At 41.2% G+C, this 24757-nt stretch overlaps 1 pseudogene; it reads left to right on the plus strand.

The window, feature by feature from the left end:
* Positions 1–596: 596 nt before the first annotated feature.
* Positions 597–1082, plus strand: LOC114505714 (annotated as a pseudogene).
* Positions 1083–24757: the final 23675 nt, after the last annotated feature.

A 24757-nucleotide genomic window follows, 5' to 3' on the forward strand; every position in this document is an offset into this window, starting at 1 on the left:
TGTTTGATGAGCCAATGAACAAACTTGCCATAGTAGAAGGGGTGGGTGTTACAGAGGGGTTCAATGCAGACTTACCTTCACTTAGGTTGACTAGGCTACCAACACTGCTGAGTGCTCAGTTTCTCCACAGCAGGAACCCCATATGTCACCATTCCCTGGGGAGACCAGCAAGTTCTCAGGTGACATGAGAATTACACTGGACCCTTTCCATCATGGAGTGGGCATCAACCTATCCTTTCTGAAATAATCATGTGTTCTTGAATGGATTTGCCTACCCTGCCTGCAGTGCTTCTTACCATCATCGTCAGATTTTCTAGTTTCTTTATATCTTTTATGCACCATTTAAATATCCCACACAATGAACTAAAGGGGGGTATGTGGGTGGGAGGGGGTGTGCAGGACAGAGGAGAGTGAAGGGGAAAATGGGACAACTGTAATAGCATAATCAGTAAAATAAATTTAAAAATATCTAGTATCAGGATTCAATAAATGAAATGGCCTACTTAAAAATAAATTAATTAATAAATATCCCACACAACACAGTGGGAGCATCAGGAAAAGACTAAAGATTACATTGAAGGGAAAAAATAGAAGCAATGTTTCAAAGACCTGTATAACAGGTGCTTCATCAGCTAGTAAGACATGAGTCTGAAATAGCCAACAGCTTGGTTCTCAAAAGATCACTGAATCATGTGCAGTTATTTGGGCAAGTGGGTCAGGACCTTATCATAAGACAGGTGGAAGGGGAAAACCAGTCACAATATTTTCTCTAGCAACAAATGAGATGTGGAAATCAGGAGGAACTGAAGCATACCAAATGGGTGATGCCAGTCAAAAGGCAACATGGCACAGAATTTGAGTATTCCCACCAGGCCTCAGAGATGTGGCATGTCTGCATGTGCAAAAGGGGTTTTGAATTTATGTGGAAGGGAAAGTAAACTATGGTGAATACATGAATAAAAATAATGTGAGGAGACAAGCAATAATGGTCATAGTTAATGACACTATATACCTGAGTTACCAGACAAAAGAGAAGCATAGAGTGGACCATTCTTCTTTGGCCAGTGTTGCGTAGTCTCATTTCTAAATCATATATAGTCTCTCCAGATTCTAATGGCAAGAATTAAAACATTCTTTTATATATAAAAAAGAAACATCAACCACAATATACTTTATAAACTGTTGAAATATCTCATACAATATTTTTTTTCTGATCAGGAAGACATTTCACAATGGAACAGGCAAGAACGATCTAATGACTATGGGCTTCCTTTCTCTCATTTCCTTTCTCTCCCTCCCTCTCCCTCCCTCTCCCTCTCTCTCTCTCTCTCTCCCCCCCACCTCAGGATTTATTGTACCTTATTTATTCAGTCCAAGTGTAATAACATTACTCTAGGGCTTGCATTCTCATGAGGTGTGGGGAACCACCCCCAAACAACATTCTCAAGCTGTTTGCCCATGGTAGTGAGTAGAGATAGGGCAGAAGCTAGACTAATGAGTGACTGAAACAATGTTCCTGTTTTTAAACATTTTAGTGAGGTATAAGTACATAGCATATTCAGCCGCTTTAAGAATACAATATAATACATTTTAGCTTTTTTAATGGCATTGTACAACCATAGCTACAATGCTCTTTTGCAGTATTTTCATCACCCTAAAAAGATCACTTGTATCCATTTTCAATCACTCCCTATCCTACTGCTATATCCAGAAAAACCACAAATCTATTTTCCGTACGTCTAGCTACACCTTCTTTCAGGGGGAGAAGTTTTGTATAAATGGCACCATACAATATGTGTTCTTTTGTGTTTGACTTCTTTCACTGAGCATAAAATGTTTGAGATTTTTTTCATTCTGTAGCGTGTATCAGTCCTTGGTTACTTTTTTATTATTGTATTTCATTGAATTTGCCATATTTTTCAAAAGGCATTCATCAGTTGAATGGCATTTGGGATGTTTCCACTTTTTTTGTACTCTGAATAATGCTGCTGTGAACACCCAAGCATAAGCCTTTGTGTGGACATATGTTTCCACATCTCTTGGGTAGATACATAGCAGTGGAATTGCTATGTCACATGGTAAAGTTAATTTTGACATTATAAGAAACTGAAAGAATGTTTTTTTGTTTTGTTGTTTTCAAATTCAAGAGACTTAAACATGTTTAAAGGCCAAGCAAAACAACGGAAAAGTCTGAAGATACAGGAGAGAGGGAGAGGGGAGTAGATAGATCAAGTTTCCTGAGAAGATAGAGGGAAATTAGGGCACAGAACTCTGGTGGAAAGATTAGTTGAGAAGAAAAAGGGCTCCTTTTCCTCTTCCACTGTGACAAGAGGGAAAGAGCAGGATTGTTCAGGTGGGTACATGAATCTGCATGTACTTTGTGGCAAGGAATTGAGAACATTGCTGTCTGGGGCCATCTAGTTTAAGTGCAGTGGGAGGTGAAGCCAGGGGAAAGGAAGGGGAAGGCGTAGGAAGGCTGAGGAAGAGAGGATTTGGCAAAGGGGCCATGGAGTCTTGGAGAGCTGAGCAGAGAGGTGGGATTGCAGACAGCATGCAGGACTGAGTAGAGGTTGGGGACCATGACTTCTCAGTGGCTCCCATCTGAGCAATTGTTTGAGACCGGGATTGAGATAGAGAAGGTGGAGTGTTGTATTCATCCAAGGTTGGACTGTGATGGAAGGATGGCAAAACACATGCTTGAGGATGTTATTGGCTAGAAAACAGCAGATTGGGCACATTTCCACTTTTCAGGGGAGAGGCAAGTGTCAGTTCAGTCAAGGAGATGAAAGGTCTGTCAGTGAAGAAGCTGAAGAGTGAAGTGAACATTCATATTTTGGCTGCTCGGCATTCACACACTCTTGCTCTTTAGTGAGAACCCAAGACAGGTGTGGAGGCAGGGCCCTCCCATGTGCTACTGAAACCAGGGAGGGGGCTCATATTTCTTCTTGCTATACCCTGGTAGCTAGTGCATGGGCATGTGATCTCAGCATGGCAAATCACAGGATCCTGCCTGGGACTTTGAAGGTTGAGGGAGTGATAGAAGGTGTGCAGAGTCAGTTAGAGACATTTCAAGGCAGCTACCACAGAGTCAAAGGTCTGATAGGACAGAAATAGTATCAAGAAGCAGCAGAACACAGTTGTAGTGGCACGTGTCATTGACAATGGGGACAAAAGCCTCATCCTATCAGACCATCCCCACAGCACACTCTTTGCTATGTCATGTCATTGTCACCCTGGGCCCCTGACCCTACCTGGCTCTCCAGGCTTCTCCTGGATCACGCGGATTATCTGATGCTCTTTTCTCTTAGTTGTGATAGGGCGGTTTGTGCTTATCAAAGCATAGCAAACTCCACATCTCAATGACTTACTTATACAAGTTTATTTCCTGTTCCTGCAAAATCTATTACGTGTCTGGTGGCTTTTGAAGAGAGCTCTTTTCCAAGTGGTAACTCAGGGATACAGGCTGACATCTTGTGGCTGTCTAATCTGGCATCTGAGGCCTCCCCAGCTGCCACAGCGGAGAAGGGAGAGCAGGAGGATTGTGCACCAGTTCTTAAATGCACAGTGCATTGGCCAGAACTAGTCACATGGCCCCATCTAACTGGAAGGACTGGGGAGTGTAGATTTTGAGCAAACAGTAAGTGACTCTGCCACACTTTTCAGTCATTTCATTTTCTGTTACAGTTAACTGAAGTCATCACTGATGGTCCCATTCAAGTACCCTGACTAGTAAAGGATATGGGGCTTACAATACTTAAGAAGGTATATCTTTCAAAATTGTTGTTATACAGTGATGCACACATTTTATAAAAAGCTGAATATTCCATAAACATTTAATGTAGAATGTGAAAAGTCCCTCACGACCCCACATCCTCCAAGATAACTATGATCAGTAGTTTGTTAGTTAGTGTTTCTCTACATGCTTTCATGCTAATAGTAATGTTTTATCAAAAATAGGATTATTCTGTAGTTACTGTTTTGCCAGTGCTTTCTTCACTTAACATCATATATTTGATATTATTCCAAGCTATATAAATCTATGTTTTTCTTGTTTTCTCCCATTTTTATTTTTAATAACTTTTAAAATTCCCACCCGAGGATATGTTTTTAGAATTGGCTTTAGAGGAGAAGAGAGAGAAACATCAATTGGTTGCCTCCCATATTCGCCCTGACCAGGGATTGAACCCGCAACCTAGGGATATGCCCTGAGCGGGGATAGAACCCTCAGCATTTTGGTGTACAGGGTGATGCTCCAACCAATTGAACCACCCAGCCCAGGGCCTAACAATTTTTAATTACACAAGTAATATAAGAGTAGGTTATACTTTAAAGTTTTGTAAAGCTTTCAGGTGAGGCTCAAGTTCTTTTTACCATCTCCTAATCATAATTTCTTCCCCTTTTTAAAAGTGTTTGAGTGAGTATAGTATTCCATTTCATGAATCCAACATAATTTACTTGAGAAACCACCTTCAGTGCACAATCAGCTTTTCCTTTTTATTGGGTGTTCCATGCAAATATTCTTCCAAGTTTATCCTTTGACATTATTTATAGTGTCATTCACTAAAGTTGTATTTTCATTCGGTTAAATGTGTCTTTACATTATTACCTGGAAAACAGTGAGGGGCAGAAAAGTATATATAGTCTATTACCCTTTGTGTCAGAAAGGAGGGAATCGGAATAAATATTTGTATTTGCTCATACTGGCAGAAAGAAACATCGGGTAACAAAAAGTTAATATTGGTTATCTATAGGATTCACAGGAGAACAGGTAGATGGGGATGGGGTGTAGACGATCCATCTGAGGGTACACCTATTTGTATAGTTTTGAGTTTTAAACTGTGTACATTAGATTTCCTATTGCCAGTATAAAATATTACCACAAACTTCGTGGCTTAAGACAATATGAATTTATTATCTTGTACTTCTGGAAGTCAGAGGTCTGAAATGGGGCTTAAGGAGCTAAAATCAAAGATTGCATTCCTTCTGCAGACTGTAGGGGAGGATTCCATTCCTTGCCTATTCCAGCTTTGGCTCATAGTCCCTTCTCCATTCACAAGGCCAGTGGCACAGCATCTTTAAATCTCTTGCTCTCTGATCTGTGTGTGTTGTCATATCTTTCTCTGACTCTGACCTCCTTCCTCCCTTGTCATGACATCAATCCTGCCCAAATAACCAGGATAATCTCTCCATGTCAAGGTTTTCAGTTTATTTCTCTTTAGTGCTGAATAATACTCCCACCTATGTCTGTAACACATTTTGTATATCCATTCAACCATTGATGGGCATTTGGGTTGTGTCCAGGTTTTTTTGTAGTGAATGAATAAAGTATGAGTAGTTTTTGAACACTAATATTTTTTATACATCTACAATTTATTTTGCTGTAACAAATAGGATAGGGATCCAATTTCATGTTTTGCCAAATCACAAGCCAATTTCCCCAACACCGTTTATTGCATAATCCATCCTTTCACCAATGAATTAAAATATCATCTTTCAATATATTAAATTCTCCATAGATTGGATGTTTTTTCCGAACTTTCTATAGTGTTCCATTCATCTAGTTGTCAGTTTTGAACCAATACCAGTGTATTTAATCCCCACAGCCTTACAATATCTTTCAATAAGTGGTAACACTGGTTGGTACTCACCACTCTTCTCTTTCAGGATTTTCCTGGTTATTTCTAGATGCTTATTCACCTATGTATTTTCTTATTTTTCTTTTTTTTAATTTTATTTTAATCATTGTTCAAGTACAGTTTTCTCCCTTTTATTCCCAATCCCGCCCACCCTCCGAAGTCTCCCCACTTCCCTCCCATTACCACCCTCCCCCTAGTTTTTGTCCACGGGTCCTTTAAATTTGTTCCCGTGAACCTTCCCATTGTCCCCTGGAATTCCCTCTTCTCTCCCCTGTGGGCACTGTCAGCCTGTCCTCTATTTCAGTGTCTTTGGTTATATTTTGCTTGTTTCTTTGTTTTGTTGTTTAGGTTCCTGTTAAAGGTGAGATCATATGGTATTTGTCTTTCACTGCCTGGCTTGTTTCACTTAGCATAATGCTTTCCAGCTCCATCCACGCTGTTGCAAAGGGTAGGAGCTCCTTCTTTCTTTCTGCTGCATAGAATTCCATTGTGTAAATGTACCATAGTTTTTTGATCCATTCATTTACTGATGGGCATCTAGGTTGCTTCCAGCATCTAGCTATTGTAAATTGTGCTGCTATGAACATTGGGATGCATAGGTTCTTTTGTATTAGTGTTTTAGTATTCTTAGGATTGAGTCCCACCAGTGGAATTGCTGGGTCAAAAGGCAGATCCATTTTTAGTTTTCTGAGGAAATTCCATACTGGTTTCCATAGTGGTTGTACTACTCTGCAGTCCCACCAACAGTGCACTAAGGACCCCTTTTCTCCACAACCTCTCCAACACTTGTTGTTTGTTGTTTTGTTTATGATGGCCATTCTGACTGGTGTGAAGTGGTATCTCATTGTGGTTTTAATTTGCATCTCTCTGATAGCTAGCGATATTGAACGTCATTTCATGTGTCTTTGGATTTTCTGTGTGTCCTCCTTGGAGAGGTGTCTGTTCAAGTCCTTTGCCCATTTTTTTAATTGGATTCCTTCACCTATGTATTTTCTATGCTAATAATAATGTTGTAAAGCAGGGGTATCCAACCTTTTGGCATCTCTGGGCCACACTTGAAGAAGAGTTGTCTTGGGCCACATGTTAAATACATTGCAACCCATAATCATACAAAAAAATCTCATCACCTTTTTCGTAAATTTACAATTTTGTGTTGGGTCATATTCATAGTCACCCTGGGCTGCATGCAGCCCACAGGCCTCAGGTTGGACACCCCTGTAAGGGATAAAATTTAGAAATTCAATGTGAATTAAAATTATTTTGGTTGTATTAAATGCATAAATTCATTTGAATCTGGCCATCCACGAACTAAATATGCCTTATTGTTTACTCAGATATTTTATATGCTATAGGGGAGCTTGTTAAGTATAGAATGAGGGTTTCAGAGCATGCAGTGGAAAGGTTCTGGAGGAACAGAGGTGGTTCAATGTTGGCTTAAGGTAGGGAAAGCACAGAGTTGTATGAAATATAGGAGAGAACAGATGATTAGAAGAGTTCATGTAAAACATGGTTGCTGTATTGGTTATCTATTGCTGAGTAAAAACTAACCACACACTTAGTATCCTAAAACATGTATTCATCTCATGGTTTCCGTGGGCTTAGCTGGGTGCACGTCCTCTGCCGGGTCCTCTGTTCCAGGGTCTCTCACAGGGCTGCAGTCCAGGTGTTGGCCAGGGCTAGGGTCTCCTGTGAGGGTCTGAGAGTGCAAGGACCCACTTCTGGTTGTTGACAGATTTTCCGTTCCACAAGGACTGTTGGACTGGGAGACTCAGTTCTTGGCCAAATGCTGGCCTTTACGTACTTGACACACAGATGGCCCTAACATGCCAACTTACTTCATCAAAGCCAGCAAAGGGAAAGTCTCCTAGCAAGGTGGAAATCACAGATTTCTGCAGTCAAATCCCTAAGTGATGTCCTACCACCTTCGCCCCATTCTGTCTGTTAGAAGTGAGTCCCAGGTCAGCCCACACTCAAAGGAAGAGTGTGAATACCGAGTCAGGGATCATTAAGGAGTCATTGTAGTGACTACCTGTCACAGTTATTTAGAAATGTAGGCTATGGTAGGTTCGGTAGCATTAGCGAACTCAAAGGTTGCCAAAGGAATGTCCCAGAAGCTCCCTGGCACACGGGGATAAGTGGGGACATGGGTCTCCAGGGTTTTCCTATAACCTAGGTCGATTGCATTTCCAAGAGAACAGTGGCCTCTGGTGGAAGAGGAGACCCCAGATGTGTTGAGCCCAGTAAATAACAACTGTTTCCACATGTGTAGCACTTCTGGGTTTACAAATATGCCTTTGGAGTTATTAATTTGATTCTAATAACCACCCTGTGAGGTAGCCAGGCAATGAAACTAAGGTTCAAAGAGGCTACATGATCACCTGACATCTCACAATCAAAGGGTGGCAGAGCCGAGACCTGAGCCTCAGTCTTCTGATTCCCAGCCTATTACGCAACAGTGCTTTTCTGCTTCCATGGCCTCCCTCACCATTTTCCTCCCTCCCAGGGTTCAGACTGTGGCTCGTCACTGCTAGCTACTCAGTCCTCCTCACTGCACCTTCAGGATTACTCTGGGTCAGACACAACGTTTGTAAATCTCCCAGCCCACTGTATGGCACACAGTAAGTTCTCACTAAAGGGAAGCTATTAGCCATTATTATTCCTTCTACTCTTCCAGGCCAGCCTCATTGCTACTCATCTTCATTTCTGCTCCTTCCCTTGCATCTCTGAGGTACCACATTCCAAGGTGCAACTTGCTTTCAAAAGACACAAACACCCAACAACGTTTGCAAGCAGACATCATCCACCTCCCAACACTCCCGCCAAGAGCATTTGGTAGTCAGTGGTGTACTTTTTCTACTTATTAAAAGTGCTGTGAAACAGTGTGCTTGTTATGCAGGTAGCAGCCTCATATATCTCGTGTTCACGTCTCTTGATTGCATCGATTCTCTTGTGCTTGACTTAATCCCATGTTGTTTTATACAGTAATATGCTACAGACTTGTAGCCTAGGAGCAATAAACTATACCCTATAGCCTAGTGTGTATCAGGCTGTACCATCTAGGTTTGTGTAAGTGCCCTCTACAAAGTTTGCATAATGATGAAGTCACCTAAAGACACACTTCTCGAAATATATCCCCTCATTAAGAGGTGCCTGACTACACACACACACACACTCTCTCTCTCTCCCTCTCTCTCTCTCTCTCTCTCTCTCTCTCTCTCTCTCTCTCTCTCTCTATATATATATATATATATATATATATATATATATATATATAATATACGTTACATATCACTATATTACATTTATGTTTAATAGAGAGTGCTTTGTCTGGGCCGGGCATCCAGCTCTGGGTCCTCCATGGCCAAAGTCCATCCTTTCTTTCAAAACGCACACCCCACCAGGACCCTCCTGCAGCCAGTCCATTCTCACCCCAGCCACTCTTGCCCCATGCCCTTCCAGAAGCCAAGATCTAATTTGTACCTGAGCCTTTGCCCCCCCCCCCCATTTTGATTGTGGAGCCTGACACATCTATTGTGTCCCGCCCTTGCTGCTTATTAGGTGCCTAAACTTAAGTAAATTGCTTCTTCTCTAGGAGCTGCACTTTCTCAGAGATGAAATGGGATAATAATTTCCACATTAAGGGGCTGTTGTGAGTGTTAAAAGGTTATGTAGAGAGAGTCCTGAGCAAATAACAGAAAGTTCTCACTGAATAACAGAAGTACATGAAGTGTTGAAGCTCCATCCCCTGTTCCTCCACCCCACTCCTCTTGGTGTCCACACAGCACAAGGTCACAGTAGGTGTTCAGAGTATGATTTCTCTCTCTCTTCTGTCTTGACAATTGTTACTTTAAGACCCTGGTTCAAGGCACAGCTCCACCTTTTGTCCAAAGGCAATGTTGGAAAAGGCTAAGACAAGTTGGAAAATGACTGAAGTTGATCAGAGTTGAGGTCCCACCACGACCTTATTTAACTGTGTGACTTTGACAAGTGACAGAAGCCTCCCTGTGCCTCAGGTTATGTGCATATGGGGGAGGGATAACAGCACCTACTTCAGTGGGCACTCTCACTTTCTATCCATCACTGCACCTCTTCCCATCCCCCTCGCTCCACCTCCCAGCTCACCACTTGGCCTCTTGGGCCTCACCCTGTTTCAGCTGACCCAAGCCATGCCCCAGCCTGGAGAAACCATGCCCTGAAGTGGATTGGAACCTGCAAGGCAACTACTGACATCACACACCCTTTTGTGCACGAGTGCACGAGGACAGAGCTGAGCCCAAATTTCATTCCATATACAACCATTCATGCACCTGAATCGGTGCAATGAATATTCACTCACCTTCCTCTCGGACTGGCCATATGTTGAGCTTTGCTGGAGACAGAGGCCCTGTCTTTCGGGAGATGCCGATCCAATAGGAGAGAGAAGCCTAGACATCCATTCAACATGGGGCAGAACTAGAGGGCAGCCGTGCAGGCTGGGGAAGCCCAGAGTTAAGATCCAAGGTAGGTTACTTGGATGAAGTGACACTTGAAGTGAGTTCATCAGGTCTAAGGAGTTTCCATGAAGGGCCTCCCATTCAGAACCCTTCGCAAAACACCTAGACAACAGAGAGCGGGTACATTGTAGGAAGCAGTTAGAGTTAGTTCAGTGGCCAGAGCGCAGTGTGTCAGACCACGAGTGACAAGAGATGTGGCTTGAGAGGTCTGGTGAGGCCGTAACTGTGGGAGGACTTAATCGCCAAACAAGGAACTGGAAGTTTATCCTTGGAGGCGAGGGGTGCCAGGAGCCAGGAAGTGGACTTGGGGTTGTTGGTGTGAGGGGTGTTGTGGATGGAGCAGGGAAGTGACAGAGGCTGAGGAAAGCACTGGATTTGAGAGACAAAGGAGAATCATCTGCATTTGGTGAGGGGTGGGCTATGAGGGGATAAGGGGAGTTTGGGCTGCACACAAGGCAGAGGACACAGAGGAAACTAATAATGCACAAGTGCCACGGGGGTGATGAAGGCAAAGATAATGGCAGGAGGAACTCTGGGTGCTAAGAAATCAGTGTAGGATAGAAGGGGCAGAGACACCATTCTGGAGGAGGAGGGGCTCTGGCTAAGACACACTTTGTGACCTTGGGCCCTCTGGTCTTTTAGGTTTCCACCTGATAAATTGGGGGAAAAGGAGGATAATGGTGAGAAATGAATTGCATAAAAGGATGTGCAGGAAGTGCTTAGCCCTGTGGGTGATTCAAAGGGGGAGACCTGGGGCAGGTGGGTTTGGCCCAGGGTGGAGTGAGGCTGGGCTATCACCATTGGTAGGAGGACACACATGCTTGCAGAGGAAGGAGGTGTGTGTGGAGGGGTGATGTGACCTGCATAGATGCCTGTTGGTTTTCAGTGGGATCAAAGTGCAAGGAAGTCAAATGAATTTTATCCTGGGAGGCCCTATGTTGGCACTTGGCAGTGAAGGGTTTCTCTGAGCTGTGAACCCTAGGCTACCACTTCCTCAGGAAGTACCCAGGCCTGGGAGGCCCGAGGGCTCTGGGTTCTGATCTCCAGTCAGTGCCTCAGTTGCTGTGTGACCCTGAGTCAGTTCAAACCCACTCTGGGTCTCCGATTTGCTATGTGAGCAGCAATGACAGTGAAAGCATGTGTGTTGGTGGAGAGGTGGGTGAAATGTTTCCAAAGGACCTCTCCAGCTTTACTATGCTTCAGTTCTATGACTATGACCTTGAGTCCTTTTTAAAAATATCTTGTCCTGTTTTTGTCCCTGTCTTCCTGGGTGCTCTTGAGTCAGCTACTGAAGCTCTCTGGATCTGTTTTCACATCTGGAATCAGGGGATTAGGCAGGAGAGTCTCCAACATCCCATGATTCTCCCTGGAGGATGCTCACCCTCATCTCCAGCTGAATGCTTCAGACAAATCAGAGGAAAACGAGGCACCGGTCGCAGACGACCCCCTCCCCTCCAAATCTTCTGTCTTTCCCCACTGCCCTCCCCTCCCTACTGCCAAGAGCTTGTAGCACTGGCTCACTTGCCAAACTTGTTTCTATGACAATGGTTACAAATAACTCAGATGCAGACAAAGATTTTAACCCAAGAGCTGCTGGGCCAAGGGCTTCTTCCTCCCTCTCCACACCCAACTGAAGGAGCAGTCTCACAAATTCTTGGAGATCAACTCACTTCCCTGCTCACAAGCCTGCCAGGGTTCCCCAGTGTCCCAAGACTAAGTCCTGGCATCTGAGGCACTCCTAAAACCTGATTCAGATCTTTCCAGTCACATTTCCCACTTGCTTCCATTAAAAAGTGTTCACTCCAATTGTGAGCACCTACTGTCTGCCAAGCTCTGTGTTGGATGCTTTACATATAGGAGCTAAGGAAATCTTCCCAGAACTCTATCAGATAGACAGTATTATTCCCATTTTCTAGAGGAGAAAATTGAGGCCCATGGATGTGACTTGAGTAAGGAAGTCACAGAGTTAGAATTCAAACTCAAATTCATCAGAATCCCCAATCCAGGCTTTTCCATTGTCAATGGTTCACAAAAGTTTGTCTACATGCTTGGGGCTTATCCCAATAATCTGGGGCTGTTAAAAATTCTTATTCTAACTTCCATTCCACAAGTTGGAATGCATCTGTCTCATCTAACTCCAGATACGATGTAATATAAGAGTAAAGGAATCAAGTGTATAAACTCACATCTCCAAGGAAACTGGAGGAGGTTCCATCAATGGGGAAGAGGCTTCAACAACATTCTGGCAAGCAGGAAGGGGCAGAAGGGACGGTAACTGAGAAAGCAGGGCCGGGAAAGCTAGAGGCACAGTCCATTCGAGGGAGGAGATCTGCGTGAAGATCCTTGGTCTGCCTGCAAATCCCTGGTGAGGCTGTGGCACAGAAAAGTATCCTGATGGTGGGAGTGAGATGTAGAGAACCCAACCTCCCTCTGCCATCCTCTGTGCTCGTGGGTAGAAATTACAACAGCCACGCATCCACACTCAAGCAAAATGTGAACTGCTCCCCAGAGAAATCATACAGTCTCAGAACAAAGCCTTCACTTCCTGGACTCATGAGTCCTCCAGCAGAATGCACAGGACCCCACCCAGTCTCTTTAAAGGGAAGGCTAGCAGTGAATTTGGCAAACCCCTGCCCCTTACACAGGCTCCCAACCAATCAATTTTTTATGTTTTTTTTTCTTACATCAATGAGCTGAGAGGTTTGAACATTTGTGAAAAAATTATACTAATAGGGTTATAAAAGAACTGATTAAGCAAATGGGAAAAACTAAGGCTGGACACAATTTCAAGGGGGAAAATCAAGGAATTATTAAACCCAGAAATGTAAAAAGAAAGATAAAAGAAATCCAGGAAATTATATACATTTCTTGGCTCTGTAGCAACTGCTGATTTATTAGGAATTGGGATATAAACATATTAGAAGAGTGAAGGGAGGGAGAACCAGTGTGTGTGTATGGATAAAAGGGGGTAAAAATCTTCTCCTGTAACAAGATAGCAAAAGATAATGTCTCAAATTGTTGAGTTAAGAATAGTAGCATAAGCATATTATAAAGAAACACGGTGGTCCTTCAGGTTAAAATCCTGTTAATAACAACAATGATGACAAATAATGAACTGAAAAAAATTTAAAAAATAATGAATTGACAGTGTCTTAATATGTATGGCATTATTGCCTTCTGGCCAAGATGGAGGTGTAGGTAGATACATATTGCCTCTTCACACAACCAAAAGAGGGACAACAACAAATTTTAAAACAAAAAATAACCAGAACTTCCAGAAAATCGAATGTATGGAAATCTGACAACCAACGAGTTAAAGTAACATTCATCCAGACTGGTAGGAGGGGTGGATGTCCTCTCAGCCAGCATAGAGAGGGCATGGGGCAAGGCAGCGACTGGCAGACTGGGCAGTCACACTTTTCCATGTGGATCACTGGGAGGAACAACTAGGGAGTGACAGACCACCCAGAGTTCCAGCACAGGGAAATAAAGCCTCAAAATCTCTAACTGTAAAAACCTGTGGGAGTTACAGCAGTGGGAGAAACTCCCAGCCTCACAGGAGAGTTCTCTGGAGAGACCACAGGGTCCTAGAATGTACACAAACCCACCTATCAAGGAATCAGCACCAGAAGGGTCCAATTGATTGTGGATAGTGGCAGAAGTGACTGAAAGCCAGCTGAGGGCTGAGCAAGCAGCATTGTTTCCTCTCCAGCCCCTCCCCCACATACAGCGTCACAATGCACCAGTGTGGGTTGCTCCACCCTGGTGAATACCCATGGCTCTGTCACTAACAATGTTACAGAAGCACTGAGACAAAAAAAAATGGCCCAAATGAAAGGATATATCAAAGCTCCAAAAACAGAACTAAGCAATGAAGAGATAGCCAACCTATCAGATGCAGAGTTCAAAACACGGTAATCAAAATGCTCACAGATATGGTTGAGTATAGTCACAAAACAGAGGAAGAAGTGGAGGTTATAAAAAGTGAAATCTAGGTAAATGTACAGGGAACCAACAGTGACAGGAAGGAAACAGGACTTATATCAATGGTGTAGACCAGAAAGGAGAAAGATATATTCAATCAGAACACAATGAAGAAACAAGAATTCAAAAAAAAAAAAAAATGAGAAGAAGCTTAGAAGCTTCTTGGACGACTTTAAATGTCCTAACATCTGAATCATAGGGGTGCCATAAGGAGAAGAGGAAGAGCAAGAAATTGAAAACTTATTTGAACAAATAACAAAGGAGAACTTCCCCAATCTGACAAAGGAAATAGACTTCCAGGAAGTCCAGGAAGCTCAGAGAGTCCCAGAGAAGTGGGATCCAAGGAGGAACACACCACAGCACATCATAATTACACTAGCCAAGATTAAAGAGGAGAGAATCTTAGAAGCACCAAGAGAAAAGGAGACAGTTACCTACAAAGGAGTTCCCATAAGACTATCAGCTGATTTCTCGAAAGAGACCTACAGGCAAGAAGGGACTGGAAAGAAGTATTTGAAGTCATGAAAGGCAAGGACCTACATCCAAGATTCCCCTATCCAGCAAAGCTTTCATTTAGAATGGAAGGGCAGATAAAGTGCTTCCCAGATAAGGTCCATTTAAAGGAGTTCATCATTACCAAGACCTCATTATGTGAAATGTTAAGGGGACTTATCTAAGAAAAAGAAAATGATAAAAAAATATGAACAGTAAAATGACAGCAAACTCAACCATCAAGAACTGAACCTAAAAAAAAAAAAAAGCAAACTAGAACAGGAACAGAATCACAGAAATGGAGATCACATGAGGGTTTTCAGTGGGGAGGGTGAGTGGGGAGAATGAGGAAAAAGGTACAGGGAATAAAAAGCATAATTGGTAGGTAGAAAATAGATGGGGGGTGGGTAAAAAACAATATGGGAAATGGAGAAGTCAAAGAATTTATATGTACAGCCCATGGATATGAACTAAGAGGGATATTGCTGGGGGGAAAGGGGTACTAGACAGGGGAAACAAAGGGGGAAATTTTGGACAAGTATAATAACATAATCATAACATATATTTTAATAATGGCTAGGGATGACAGGGACAGAGAGGAAGTAATCCCCTTCAGAGGGGCATGACTGATACTGTTTTATAAAGGTAATATCTGATATCCATTTCCAATTTTCCTTTCTGACCTGGTAATTTTCTTCTATTATGCCCCAAACTTACTGCAATTCTATTAAGGACACATAGAAGTTATTTCATCCAGAAATGAAAGAAGATATGGTTGCTATGAAAAATCACCTTTGGAGAATAAAGAAGAGTGCTCTAAAATTTAAGACATTTTTAAAATAAAAAGTTCAGTATAAGATGAAGTCAAGAAAATATCTCAGTATTCAGAATTAAAAGAAAAGACATGAGATACTTCTAGTTTCTGGTATGGCATGTAAAGAACTCAAAAGTTATTACCTCATACACACAACAAGAAAGAAGCTAAACAAACTGAAAATCATCAACTCTTCTTTGATCCCTTAGAGAACTGTGGTCATAACACAATTTTCCACCCTACAAATACCCTGACAGGTCAATATAATAACAGCTTCCTGGAGTAAAAGTGCAGAAGCAGAAAGTTCTTTTTTTATTTTTTTATTTTAATCTTTGTTCAAGTACAGTTTTCTCCCTTTTACTCCCATTCCAGCCCACCCACCCAACCCTCCCCACTTCCCTCCCATTACCACCCCCCCCCCCCAGTTTTTGTCCATGTGTCCTTTAAATATGTTCCTGGAAACCCTTCCCATTCTCCCCTGAAATTCCCTCTTCTCTCCCCTCTGGTCACTGTCAGTTTGTCCTCTTTTTCAGTGTCTTTAGTTATATGTTGCTTGTTTATTTGTTTTGTTGTTTAGGTTCCTGTTAAAGGTGAGATCATATGGTATTTCTCTTTCACTGCCTGGCTTGTTTCGCTTAGCATAATGCTTTCCATCTCCATCCAAGCTGTTGCAAAGGGCAGGAGCTCCTTCTTTCTTTCTGCTGCATAGAATTCCATTGGGTAAATGTACCATAGTTTTTTGATCCATTCATTTACTGATGGGCATCTAGGTTGCTTCCAGCATCTAGCTATTGTAAATTGTGCTGCTATGAACATTGGGGTGCAAAGGTTCTTTTTGTTGTTGTTGTTGTTGTTTCATTATTTAAATCTATGTTTTTTGGGGGGTTTTTTTGTTTTCTTATTTTAATCATTGTTCAAGTACAGTTTTCTCCCCCCTACTCCCATTCCAGCCCACCCACCCAACCCCCCCTCCCCCCATTACCCCCCACCCCTAGTTTTTGTCCATGTGTCCTCCAAATTTGTTCCTGTAAACCCTACCCATTACCCCCTGAAATTCCCTCTTCTCTACCCTCTGGTCACTGTCAGACTATCCCCTATTTCAGTGTCTTCGGTTTATTTTTGCTAGTTTTTTTTTGTTTTGTTGTTTAGGTTCCTGTTAAAGGTGAGATCATATGGTATTTGTCTTTCACTGCCTGGCTTGTTTCACTTAGCATAATGCTTTCCAGCTCCATCCAAGCTGTTGCAAAGGGCAGGAGCTCCTTCTTTCTTTCTGCTGCATAGAATTCCATTGTGTAAATGTACCATAGTTTTTTGATCCATTCATTTACTGATGGGCATCTAGGTTGCTTCCAGCACTTGGCTATTGTAAATTGTGCTGCTGTGAACATTGGGGTGCAAAGGTTCTTTTGTATTGGTGTTTTAGTGTTCTTAGGATAGAGTCCCAGCAATGGAATTTCTGGGTCAAAAGGAAGATCCATTTTTAGTTTTCGGAGGAAGTTCCATACTGCTTTCCATCGTGGTTGTACTAGTCTGCAGTCCCACCAACAGTGCACTAGGGTCCCCTTTTCTCCACAACCTCTCCAACACTTGTTGTTTGTTGCTTTGTTTATGATGGCCATTCTGACTGGTGTGAAGTGGTATCTCATTGTGGTTTTAATTTGCATCTCTCTGATAGCTAGCGATATTGAACATCGTTTCATGTGTCTTTGGATCTTCTGTATGTCCTCCTTGGAGAAGTGTCTGTTCAAGTCCTTTGCCCATTTTTTAATTGGGTTGCTTGTCTTCTTAGAGTGGAGTTGTGTAAGTTCTTTATATATTTTGGAGATTAAACCCTTGTCTGAGGTATCGTTAGCAAATATGTTTTCCCATACAGTTGGTTCTCTTTTTATTTTGATCCTGTTTTCTTCAGCTGTGCAAAAGCTTTTTATTTTGATGAGGTCCCATTTGTTTATTCTTTCCTTTATGTCCCTTGCCCTAGGAGACATATCAGTAAAAAAGTTTCTGCATGAAATATCTGAGATTTTCCTACCTACGTTCTCTTCTAGGACTTTAATGGTGTCACGGTTTATATTTAAGTCTTTTATCCACCTTGAATTTATTTTTGTATAAGGTGTAAGTCTGTGCTCGAGTTTCATTTTTTTTTTTTGCATGTAGCTGTCCAGTTCTCCCAACACCATCTGTTGAAGAGGCTATTTTTATTCCATTTTATGTTGCTGCCTCCTTTGTCAAATATTAATTGACCGTAGAGACTTGGGTTTATTTCTGGGCTCTCTGTTCTGTTCCATTGGTCTATGTGCCTGTTTTTATGCCAGTACCAGGCTGTTTTGATGACAGTGGCCCTGTAGTATAGTTTAGTGTCAGGTATTGTGATCCCTCCTACTTTACTCCTCTTTCTCAAAATCCCAGCAGCTATTCGGGGTCATTTATGGTTGCATATAAATTTTTGAAGTGTTCTATGTGAAATAAGCCATTGGTACTTTAATAGGTATTGCATTGAATGTGTAAACTGCTTTGTGTAGTATGGACATTTTGATGATATTAATTCTTCCAATACTTGAACATGGTATATGTTTCCATTTGTTTGGGTCTTCCTTGATTTCTCTCCTCAATGATATGTAGTTTTCTGAATACAGGTCTTTTACCTCTTTGGTTAGGTTTATTCCTAGGTATTTTATTTTTGTTTTTGCTATTTCAAATGGGATTTTTTCATGATTTCTGCTTCTGCTGCTTCATTGTTGGTGTACAGAAATGCCTTTGATTTCTGGATATTGACTTTGTATCCTGCTGTTTTGCCAAATTCATTTATTAGGTCATTCAGCTTTTTGCCAGAGTCTAAAGGATTTTCTATGTACACTATCATGTCATCTGCAAACAGTGACAGTTTTCTTTCCTCTTTTCCCATTTGGATGCCTTTTATTTCTTTTTCTTGTCTGATTGCTGTGGCTAAAACTTCCAGTACTATATTGAATAGAAGTGGTGAAAGTGGACAGCCTTGTCTTGTTCCTGATCTTAGTGGAAAAGCTTTTAATTTTTGCCCATTGAGTATGATGTTGGCTGTAGGTCTCTCATATATGGCCTTTATTATGTTGAGGAATGCTCCCTCTATGCCCACTTTGCTGAGTGTTTTATAGCACCCACTCATAAATGGGTGCTATACCTTATCAAATGCTTTTTCTGCATCTGTTGATATGATCATGTGGTTTTTGTCTTTGCTTTTGTTTATGTGATGTATTACCTTTACTGATTTGCGAATATTGCACCATCTTTGCATCCCTGGATTGAATCCCACTTGGTCATGTTATATGATCTTTTTTTATGTATTTTTGAATGCAATTTGCCAGTATTTTGTTGAGGATTTTAACGTCAATGTTCATCAGTGATATTGGTCTCAAGTTTTCTTTCTTTGTTGTGTCATTATCTGGTTTTGGAATTAGGATGATGTTGGCCTCATAAAAAGAGTTTGGGAGTCTTCCATCTTTTTAGATTTTTTGGAATAGTCTGTGAAGGATAGGAGATAGCACTTCCCTAAATGCTTTGTAGAATTCTCCTGTGAAACCATCTGGTCCAGGGCTTTTGTTTGTTGGGAGTTTTTTTATTACTGCTTCAATTTCATTTGCTGTTATTGGTCTGTTCAGGCTTTCAGCTTCTTTTTTATTGAGTTTTGGAAGATTATATTTTTCTAGAAATTTGTCCATTTCACCTAGGTTTTCAAATTTCTTGGCATACAGTTCTTTGTAGTAATTTCTTACAATCCTTTATATGTTTCTGGTATCAGTTGCAATCGCTCCTCTTTCATTTCTGATTGTGTTTATTTGGGTCTTCTCTCTTTTTTTCTTGATGAGTCTGCTTAAAGACTTGTCAGTTTTGTTTATCTTTTCAAAGAAGCAGCTTCTGGATTCATTGATCCTTAGAATTGTGCTTTTACTCTCTATGTCATTTAATTCTGCTCTGATCTTGGTTATTTCCTTCCTTCTACTTGCTCTGGGCTGTCTTGTTGTTGTTCCTCAAGTTCCTGTAAACGCAAGGTTAGGTTGTTTGTTTGAAATATTTCTATCCTTTTTAGGTGGGCCTGTATCACTATGAACTTCCCTCTCAGGACTGCCTTCACTGTGTCTCATAAGTTTTGGGTTGTTGTGAGTTCATTTTCATTTGTTTCCAGAAACTTTTTGATGTTTTCCCTAATTTCATTCTTGACCCATTCATTGTTTAATAGCATGCTATTTAACCTCCATGATTTTTAGTGTTTTGGTTTTTTTTCTCTTGGGGTTGGTTTCTAGTTTCAGTCACTTGTGATCCAAGAAAATTCTGGCATGATTTTATTTTTCTTGAAATTGTTGAGGCTTGTTTTGTGTCCTATCATGTAGTCTATCTTTGAAAATGTTCCATGTACATTTGAAAAGAAGGTGTATTTAGCTTCTTTGGGATGGAGGGTTCTGTATATATCAGTTAAGTCCATTTCATCTAGGGTATTGTTCAATGCCACAATATCTTTGTTGGCATTTTGTTTGTAAGATCTGTCCATTTTTGACAGTGGGGTGTTAAAGTACCCCACTATAGTTGTGTTGCTGTCCATATCTTTCTTGAAGTCCTCTAAGATTTTCTTTATGCATTTGGGTGCTCCTATGTTGGGTGAATATATATTTACAATATTTATGTCTTCTTGGTGGATTCTTCCCTTGAGTATTATGAAGTAGCCTTCTGGTTCTCTCTTTATGGCCCTTTTTTGGAAGTCTATTTTGTCTGATATGAGTATTGCTACCCTGGCTTTTTTTCCCTGTCCATTTGCTTGGAAAATTTGTTTCCAGCCCTTCACTTTCAGCCTGTGCAGGTCTTTTATCCTGAGGTAGGTCTCATGTAGGCAGCATATGTGTGGGTCATGTTTTCTTATCCAATCAGCTATTCTATGTCTTTTGATTGGAGCATTTAATCCATTTACATTTAAGGTTATTATTGATAGGTACTATTCATTGCATTTATGTACATGTGTTCCTCTCTCTCTCTCTCTGTCTTTTCCTTCCTTTCTTAAAGCAGTCCCTTTAGCATCTCCTGTAGAGCTGGTTTGGTGGAGGTGTATTCTTTTAGACTTCTTTTGTCTGGGAAGCTGCTTATTTGGTCTTCTATCTTGATTGAGAGCCTTGCTGGGTAAAGTAACCTTGGTTGCAGACCTCTGGTTCTCATTACTCAGAATATTTCTTGCCATTCTCTTCTGGCTTGGACTGTTTCTACTGAGAAGTCAGCTGTTAGCCTTATTGGGACTCCCTTGTATGTTACTTCCTGTTTCTCCCTTGCTACCTTTAAGATTCTCTCTTTGTCTTGAAATTTTGCCATTTTAAGTACAATGTGTCCTGAAATGGGCCTCTTTGGTTTCCTCTTGATTGGGACTCTCTGTGTTTCCTGTATTTGTGTGACTTTTTCTCTCATGAAATTAGGGAAGTTTCCATCATTATTTTTTCAAATGGGTTTTCCATTCCTTGCTCTTCTTCTTCTCCTTCTGGTATCCCTACTATATGGATATTATTATGTTTCATATTGTCTTCCATTTCTCTTAATCCCTCTTCATTCTTTCTGAGTCTCTTTTCCTTTTCTTGTTCTTTCTGGGTGTTTTTTTCTACTTTGTCCTCTAATTCACTGATCTGATCTGCTTCATCAATCCTGCTTTTCAATCCTTCCACTGTGTTCTTCAGTTCAGAAATTGTATTCTTCATTTCCTCTTGGCCCTTGTTGATTGTTTCTATTTCCTTTTTCATGTTGATGTAGCTTGCAGTGAGTTCATTATAGCTTCCCTGTAGTTTCTGATATCTAATTGAGAGCTGATTTAGCTTCCTGATAATCATTGTTTTGATCTCAGTATCTGATAGTTGAGTTGCCTCTATTTCATTTAGCATTCTTTCTGAGGCTCCCTCCTTTTCCTTTTTTGGGAGATTGTTTCTCTCATTGTTCATGAGACTCTTCTTGTTAGCCTCTGTTTCTTAAATTGATCTGTTCTGGTTACCTGGGTTTATGGTGTGAACTTCTGTGGTAGAATACCTATGAGATCCAGTGGTTCAGTTTCCTTTGGGTATCCTGGTGTTTGCAGCTTCCCCCTACTCTTTTTTGTGATCAGTTGGAGGAGTAAGGCAAAATGGTTTAAGACAGCAGGACAGTATTCTATGATATTTACATTGGCAGCCAGTAGAGAAGAGATGGGAGATCCTTTGGCTACATATAGTGTTAACTGTGATCTTCCACCCCCACTAGCCACGTTTTAGAAAGGATGGAAAGAAGATAAGACTCTCATTGGGGAAGAAAGGATTGTTAGTTGGATCTAGAAAGCTGTGAGGCTGTGGGAGGTCAGATTCTGAGGTAGGGTGGGAGTAAAGAATAGTAAATAGGAGTAGTGTGTAAAAGAATAAAGATAACCCCTACAATAATGGAGTTCAGGAAATTGCGAAGTGGGCTGAGATCTGGGAGGAGTGTTGTGTAGTATTTACAATTGTATAAAATAGGTCTTATTTATAGTAATATTAAAGCAACAATCATGTGGCAGAATTGATGAGATCTAGATAACAAGGATAAGGAGTATAGAACCTTGAGTGGTGTACTAGTAGAACACGAATGAAGGACAGTAAATTATCAACACACTGTGAATGAGATAACAGGGGGAACCTATCAAATGACAGTATAACCAGCCAAGCAAAGAAGATTATACAGAAAGAAAAAGGACACCAAAATACTATTAAAATAAAAAATGTCAGAAAAATGAGAAAAAGATAATACAAATTTGCAGTAACTTGCAGGCTCAAAAGAAAAAAAGGGGAAAGGAAAAGCAGAAGATGGAATGCAGGAGAGATAAATTTGGAGTGGAAGGAATAGCACTAGGATGAAAGGAAGAGAAATATAAGAAGTTGAGAGATGTAAAAATAATAAAAATTAAAAAAATAGAAAGTTACTTAAAAAACAAGATAAAATCAAACAATCAAACAACAGCCAAAGAAGAAGAAGAAGAAGAAGAAGAAGAAGAAGAAGAAGAAGAAGAAGAAGAAGAAGAAGAAGAAGAAGAAAAGAAGAAGAAGAAGAAGAAAAGAAAAGAAAAGAAAAGAAAAGAAAAGAAAAGAAAAGAAAAGAAAAGAAAAGAAAAGAAAAGAAAAGAAAAGAAAAGAAAAGAAAAATAGTTGTGTTGATTTCTAACTGGCCAAACCAGTTTTTCTGGTCTTGCTGACTTCAGCAGGCTGAGGGGCAATTGGAATGCTTTTCACCCTTCCCAGTCAGAACTCAGTCAGTCTCTCATGTACTGTCCCCAGGCTAGCCGGGTGCTCTCCCCAGAGCCGATCTGATCCTTTAGGTTCATGGTGTAAGCTCTGGGGATCTTGAGGGGTTGCGCCCTTCCCCCAATTTCCCTGCCATGGTCTCTAAGTTCCCGCAAAGTGCCCGCGTCTTTTCTGGGTTCACAGTGTGAGAGTTGGGAATCCTGAAGGTGCATGTGCTTCCCCGAGTTCACCACCGCAGGCTACAGAAACCCACAAACACCCATGCCCTTTCCTTGTTCAGGGGTGTGGGATCTGGGTCTTCCACAGAACGACACTCTCACCAGGTTGGGGGCACGGGCACACAGCCAGCTGGCCCTTGGTCGCACAGGCTGGGGTACTCACTCTTCCCAGGGCTATGTGTGGGTGCTCGCAGCCCCTGTGTGATTGTCTGTCAGTCTCACTCCCCTCTCTGTGCCTTCAAGCAACAAGGCCTCCCCTGGTGCTGCTCAGTCCTTGTTGTTCAGAGAGGGAGCGGTGACTCTGCTCTCCTGGGTGCCCTGCAGCAGTCCCCGGAGCACCGGGCCTGGGGGCTGCAACCTCCCTGGTCTCAGCGCTGATCCCTAGTCCCTTATTATCCTGAAGCAGTCTCCTTACCGTCTAGTTTTTCAATGTCTGCTATAATTTTTGATGTCTTCTTTTCATAAATGTTGCGATATCATTGGCCCCTTGCTCTGTTCCTCTGCAGATCAGCCAGTTTCTCTCCTGTGCATAAGAAAAAGGGAATACGCTTCCTCCTACAATGCCACCATCTTCTCACTCGCACTGTCTAAATAAATTTTAAAATATTAAAATTATACAAAGTATTTTTCCAATCACAATAAGATGAAAATAGAAATCACCAGAAGAAAACTGGAAAATCCACAAATATGTGCAAATTTAAAAGTTCACTCCTCAAAAACCAATGGATTAAAAAAGAAATTACAAAGGAAATCTGAAAATACTTTGAGACAAATGAAAATGTTTCAAAAAATCCAAACCTTATAGGATGTAGCAAAAGCAGTGCTGGCAGGGAAATGTATAGCTATAATCACATAAAAATAATGATCTCAAATCAACAATATAACTTTACACCTTAAGAAATTAGTAAAAGAGGGAGAGACTTTCAGCTAAAATGGAGGCATAGGTAGACATACTGTGCCTACTCACAGAACCAAAAAAGGGACAACAAGTTTAAACCCCCCCCCCAAAATCAGAAATGTCAGAAAATTGAACTGTATGGAAGTGTGACAACCAAGGAGTTAAAGAAAAAACATTCATTAAGACCAGGGTGCCAAGACCAAAAAAGGGGCCCAAATGAAAGAACAGATCAAAGCTCCAGAAAAAAATACAACTAAGTGATGAAGAGATAGGCAACCTATCAGATACACAGTTCAAAACACTGTTAATCATGATACTCACAGAATTGGTTGAGTATGGTTGCAAAATAGAGGAAAAAATGAAGGCTATGAAAAGTGAAATGAAGAAAAATGCACACGGAACCAATAGTGATGGGATGGAAACCAGGGCTCACATCAATGGTTTGAACTAGAAGGAAGAAATGAACAGTCAACAAGAACAGAATGAAAAAACAAGAAATCAAAAAAATGAGGAGAGGCTTAGGAACCTCCAGGATATCTTTAAATGTTCCAACATCTGAATCATAAGGGTGCCAGAAGGAGAAGAGGAAGAGCAAGAAATTGAAAACTTATTTGAACAAATAATGAAGGAGAACTTCCCCAATCTGGCAAAGGAAATAGACTTCCAGGAGGTCCAGTAAGCTCAGAGTCCCAAAGAAGTTGGACCCAAGGAAGCACACACCAAGGCACATCATAATTATATTAGCCAAGATTAAAGAGAAGGAGAGAATCTTAGAAGCATCAAGAGAAAAGGAGACAGTTACCTACAAAGGAGTTCCCATAAGACTATCAGCTGATTTCTCAAAAGAGACCTACAGGCAAGAAGGGACTGGAAAGAAGTATTTGAAGTCATGAAAGGCAAGGACCTGCATTCAAGATTCCTCTATCTAGCAAAACTATCATTTGGAATGGAAGGGCAGATAAAGTGCTTCCCAGA

Source organism: Phyllostomus discolor, chromosome X (assembly GCF_004126475.2).
Source record: "Phyllostomus discolor isolate MPI-MPIP mPhyDis1 chromosome X, mPhyDis1.pri.v3, whole genome shotgun sequence".
Taxonomy (NCBI): domain Eukaryota; kingdom Metazoa; phylum Chordata; class Mammalia; order Chiroptera; family Phyllostomidae; genus Phyllostomus; species Phyllostomus discolor.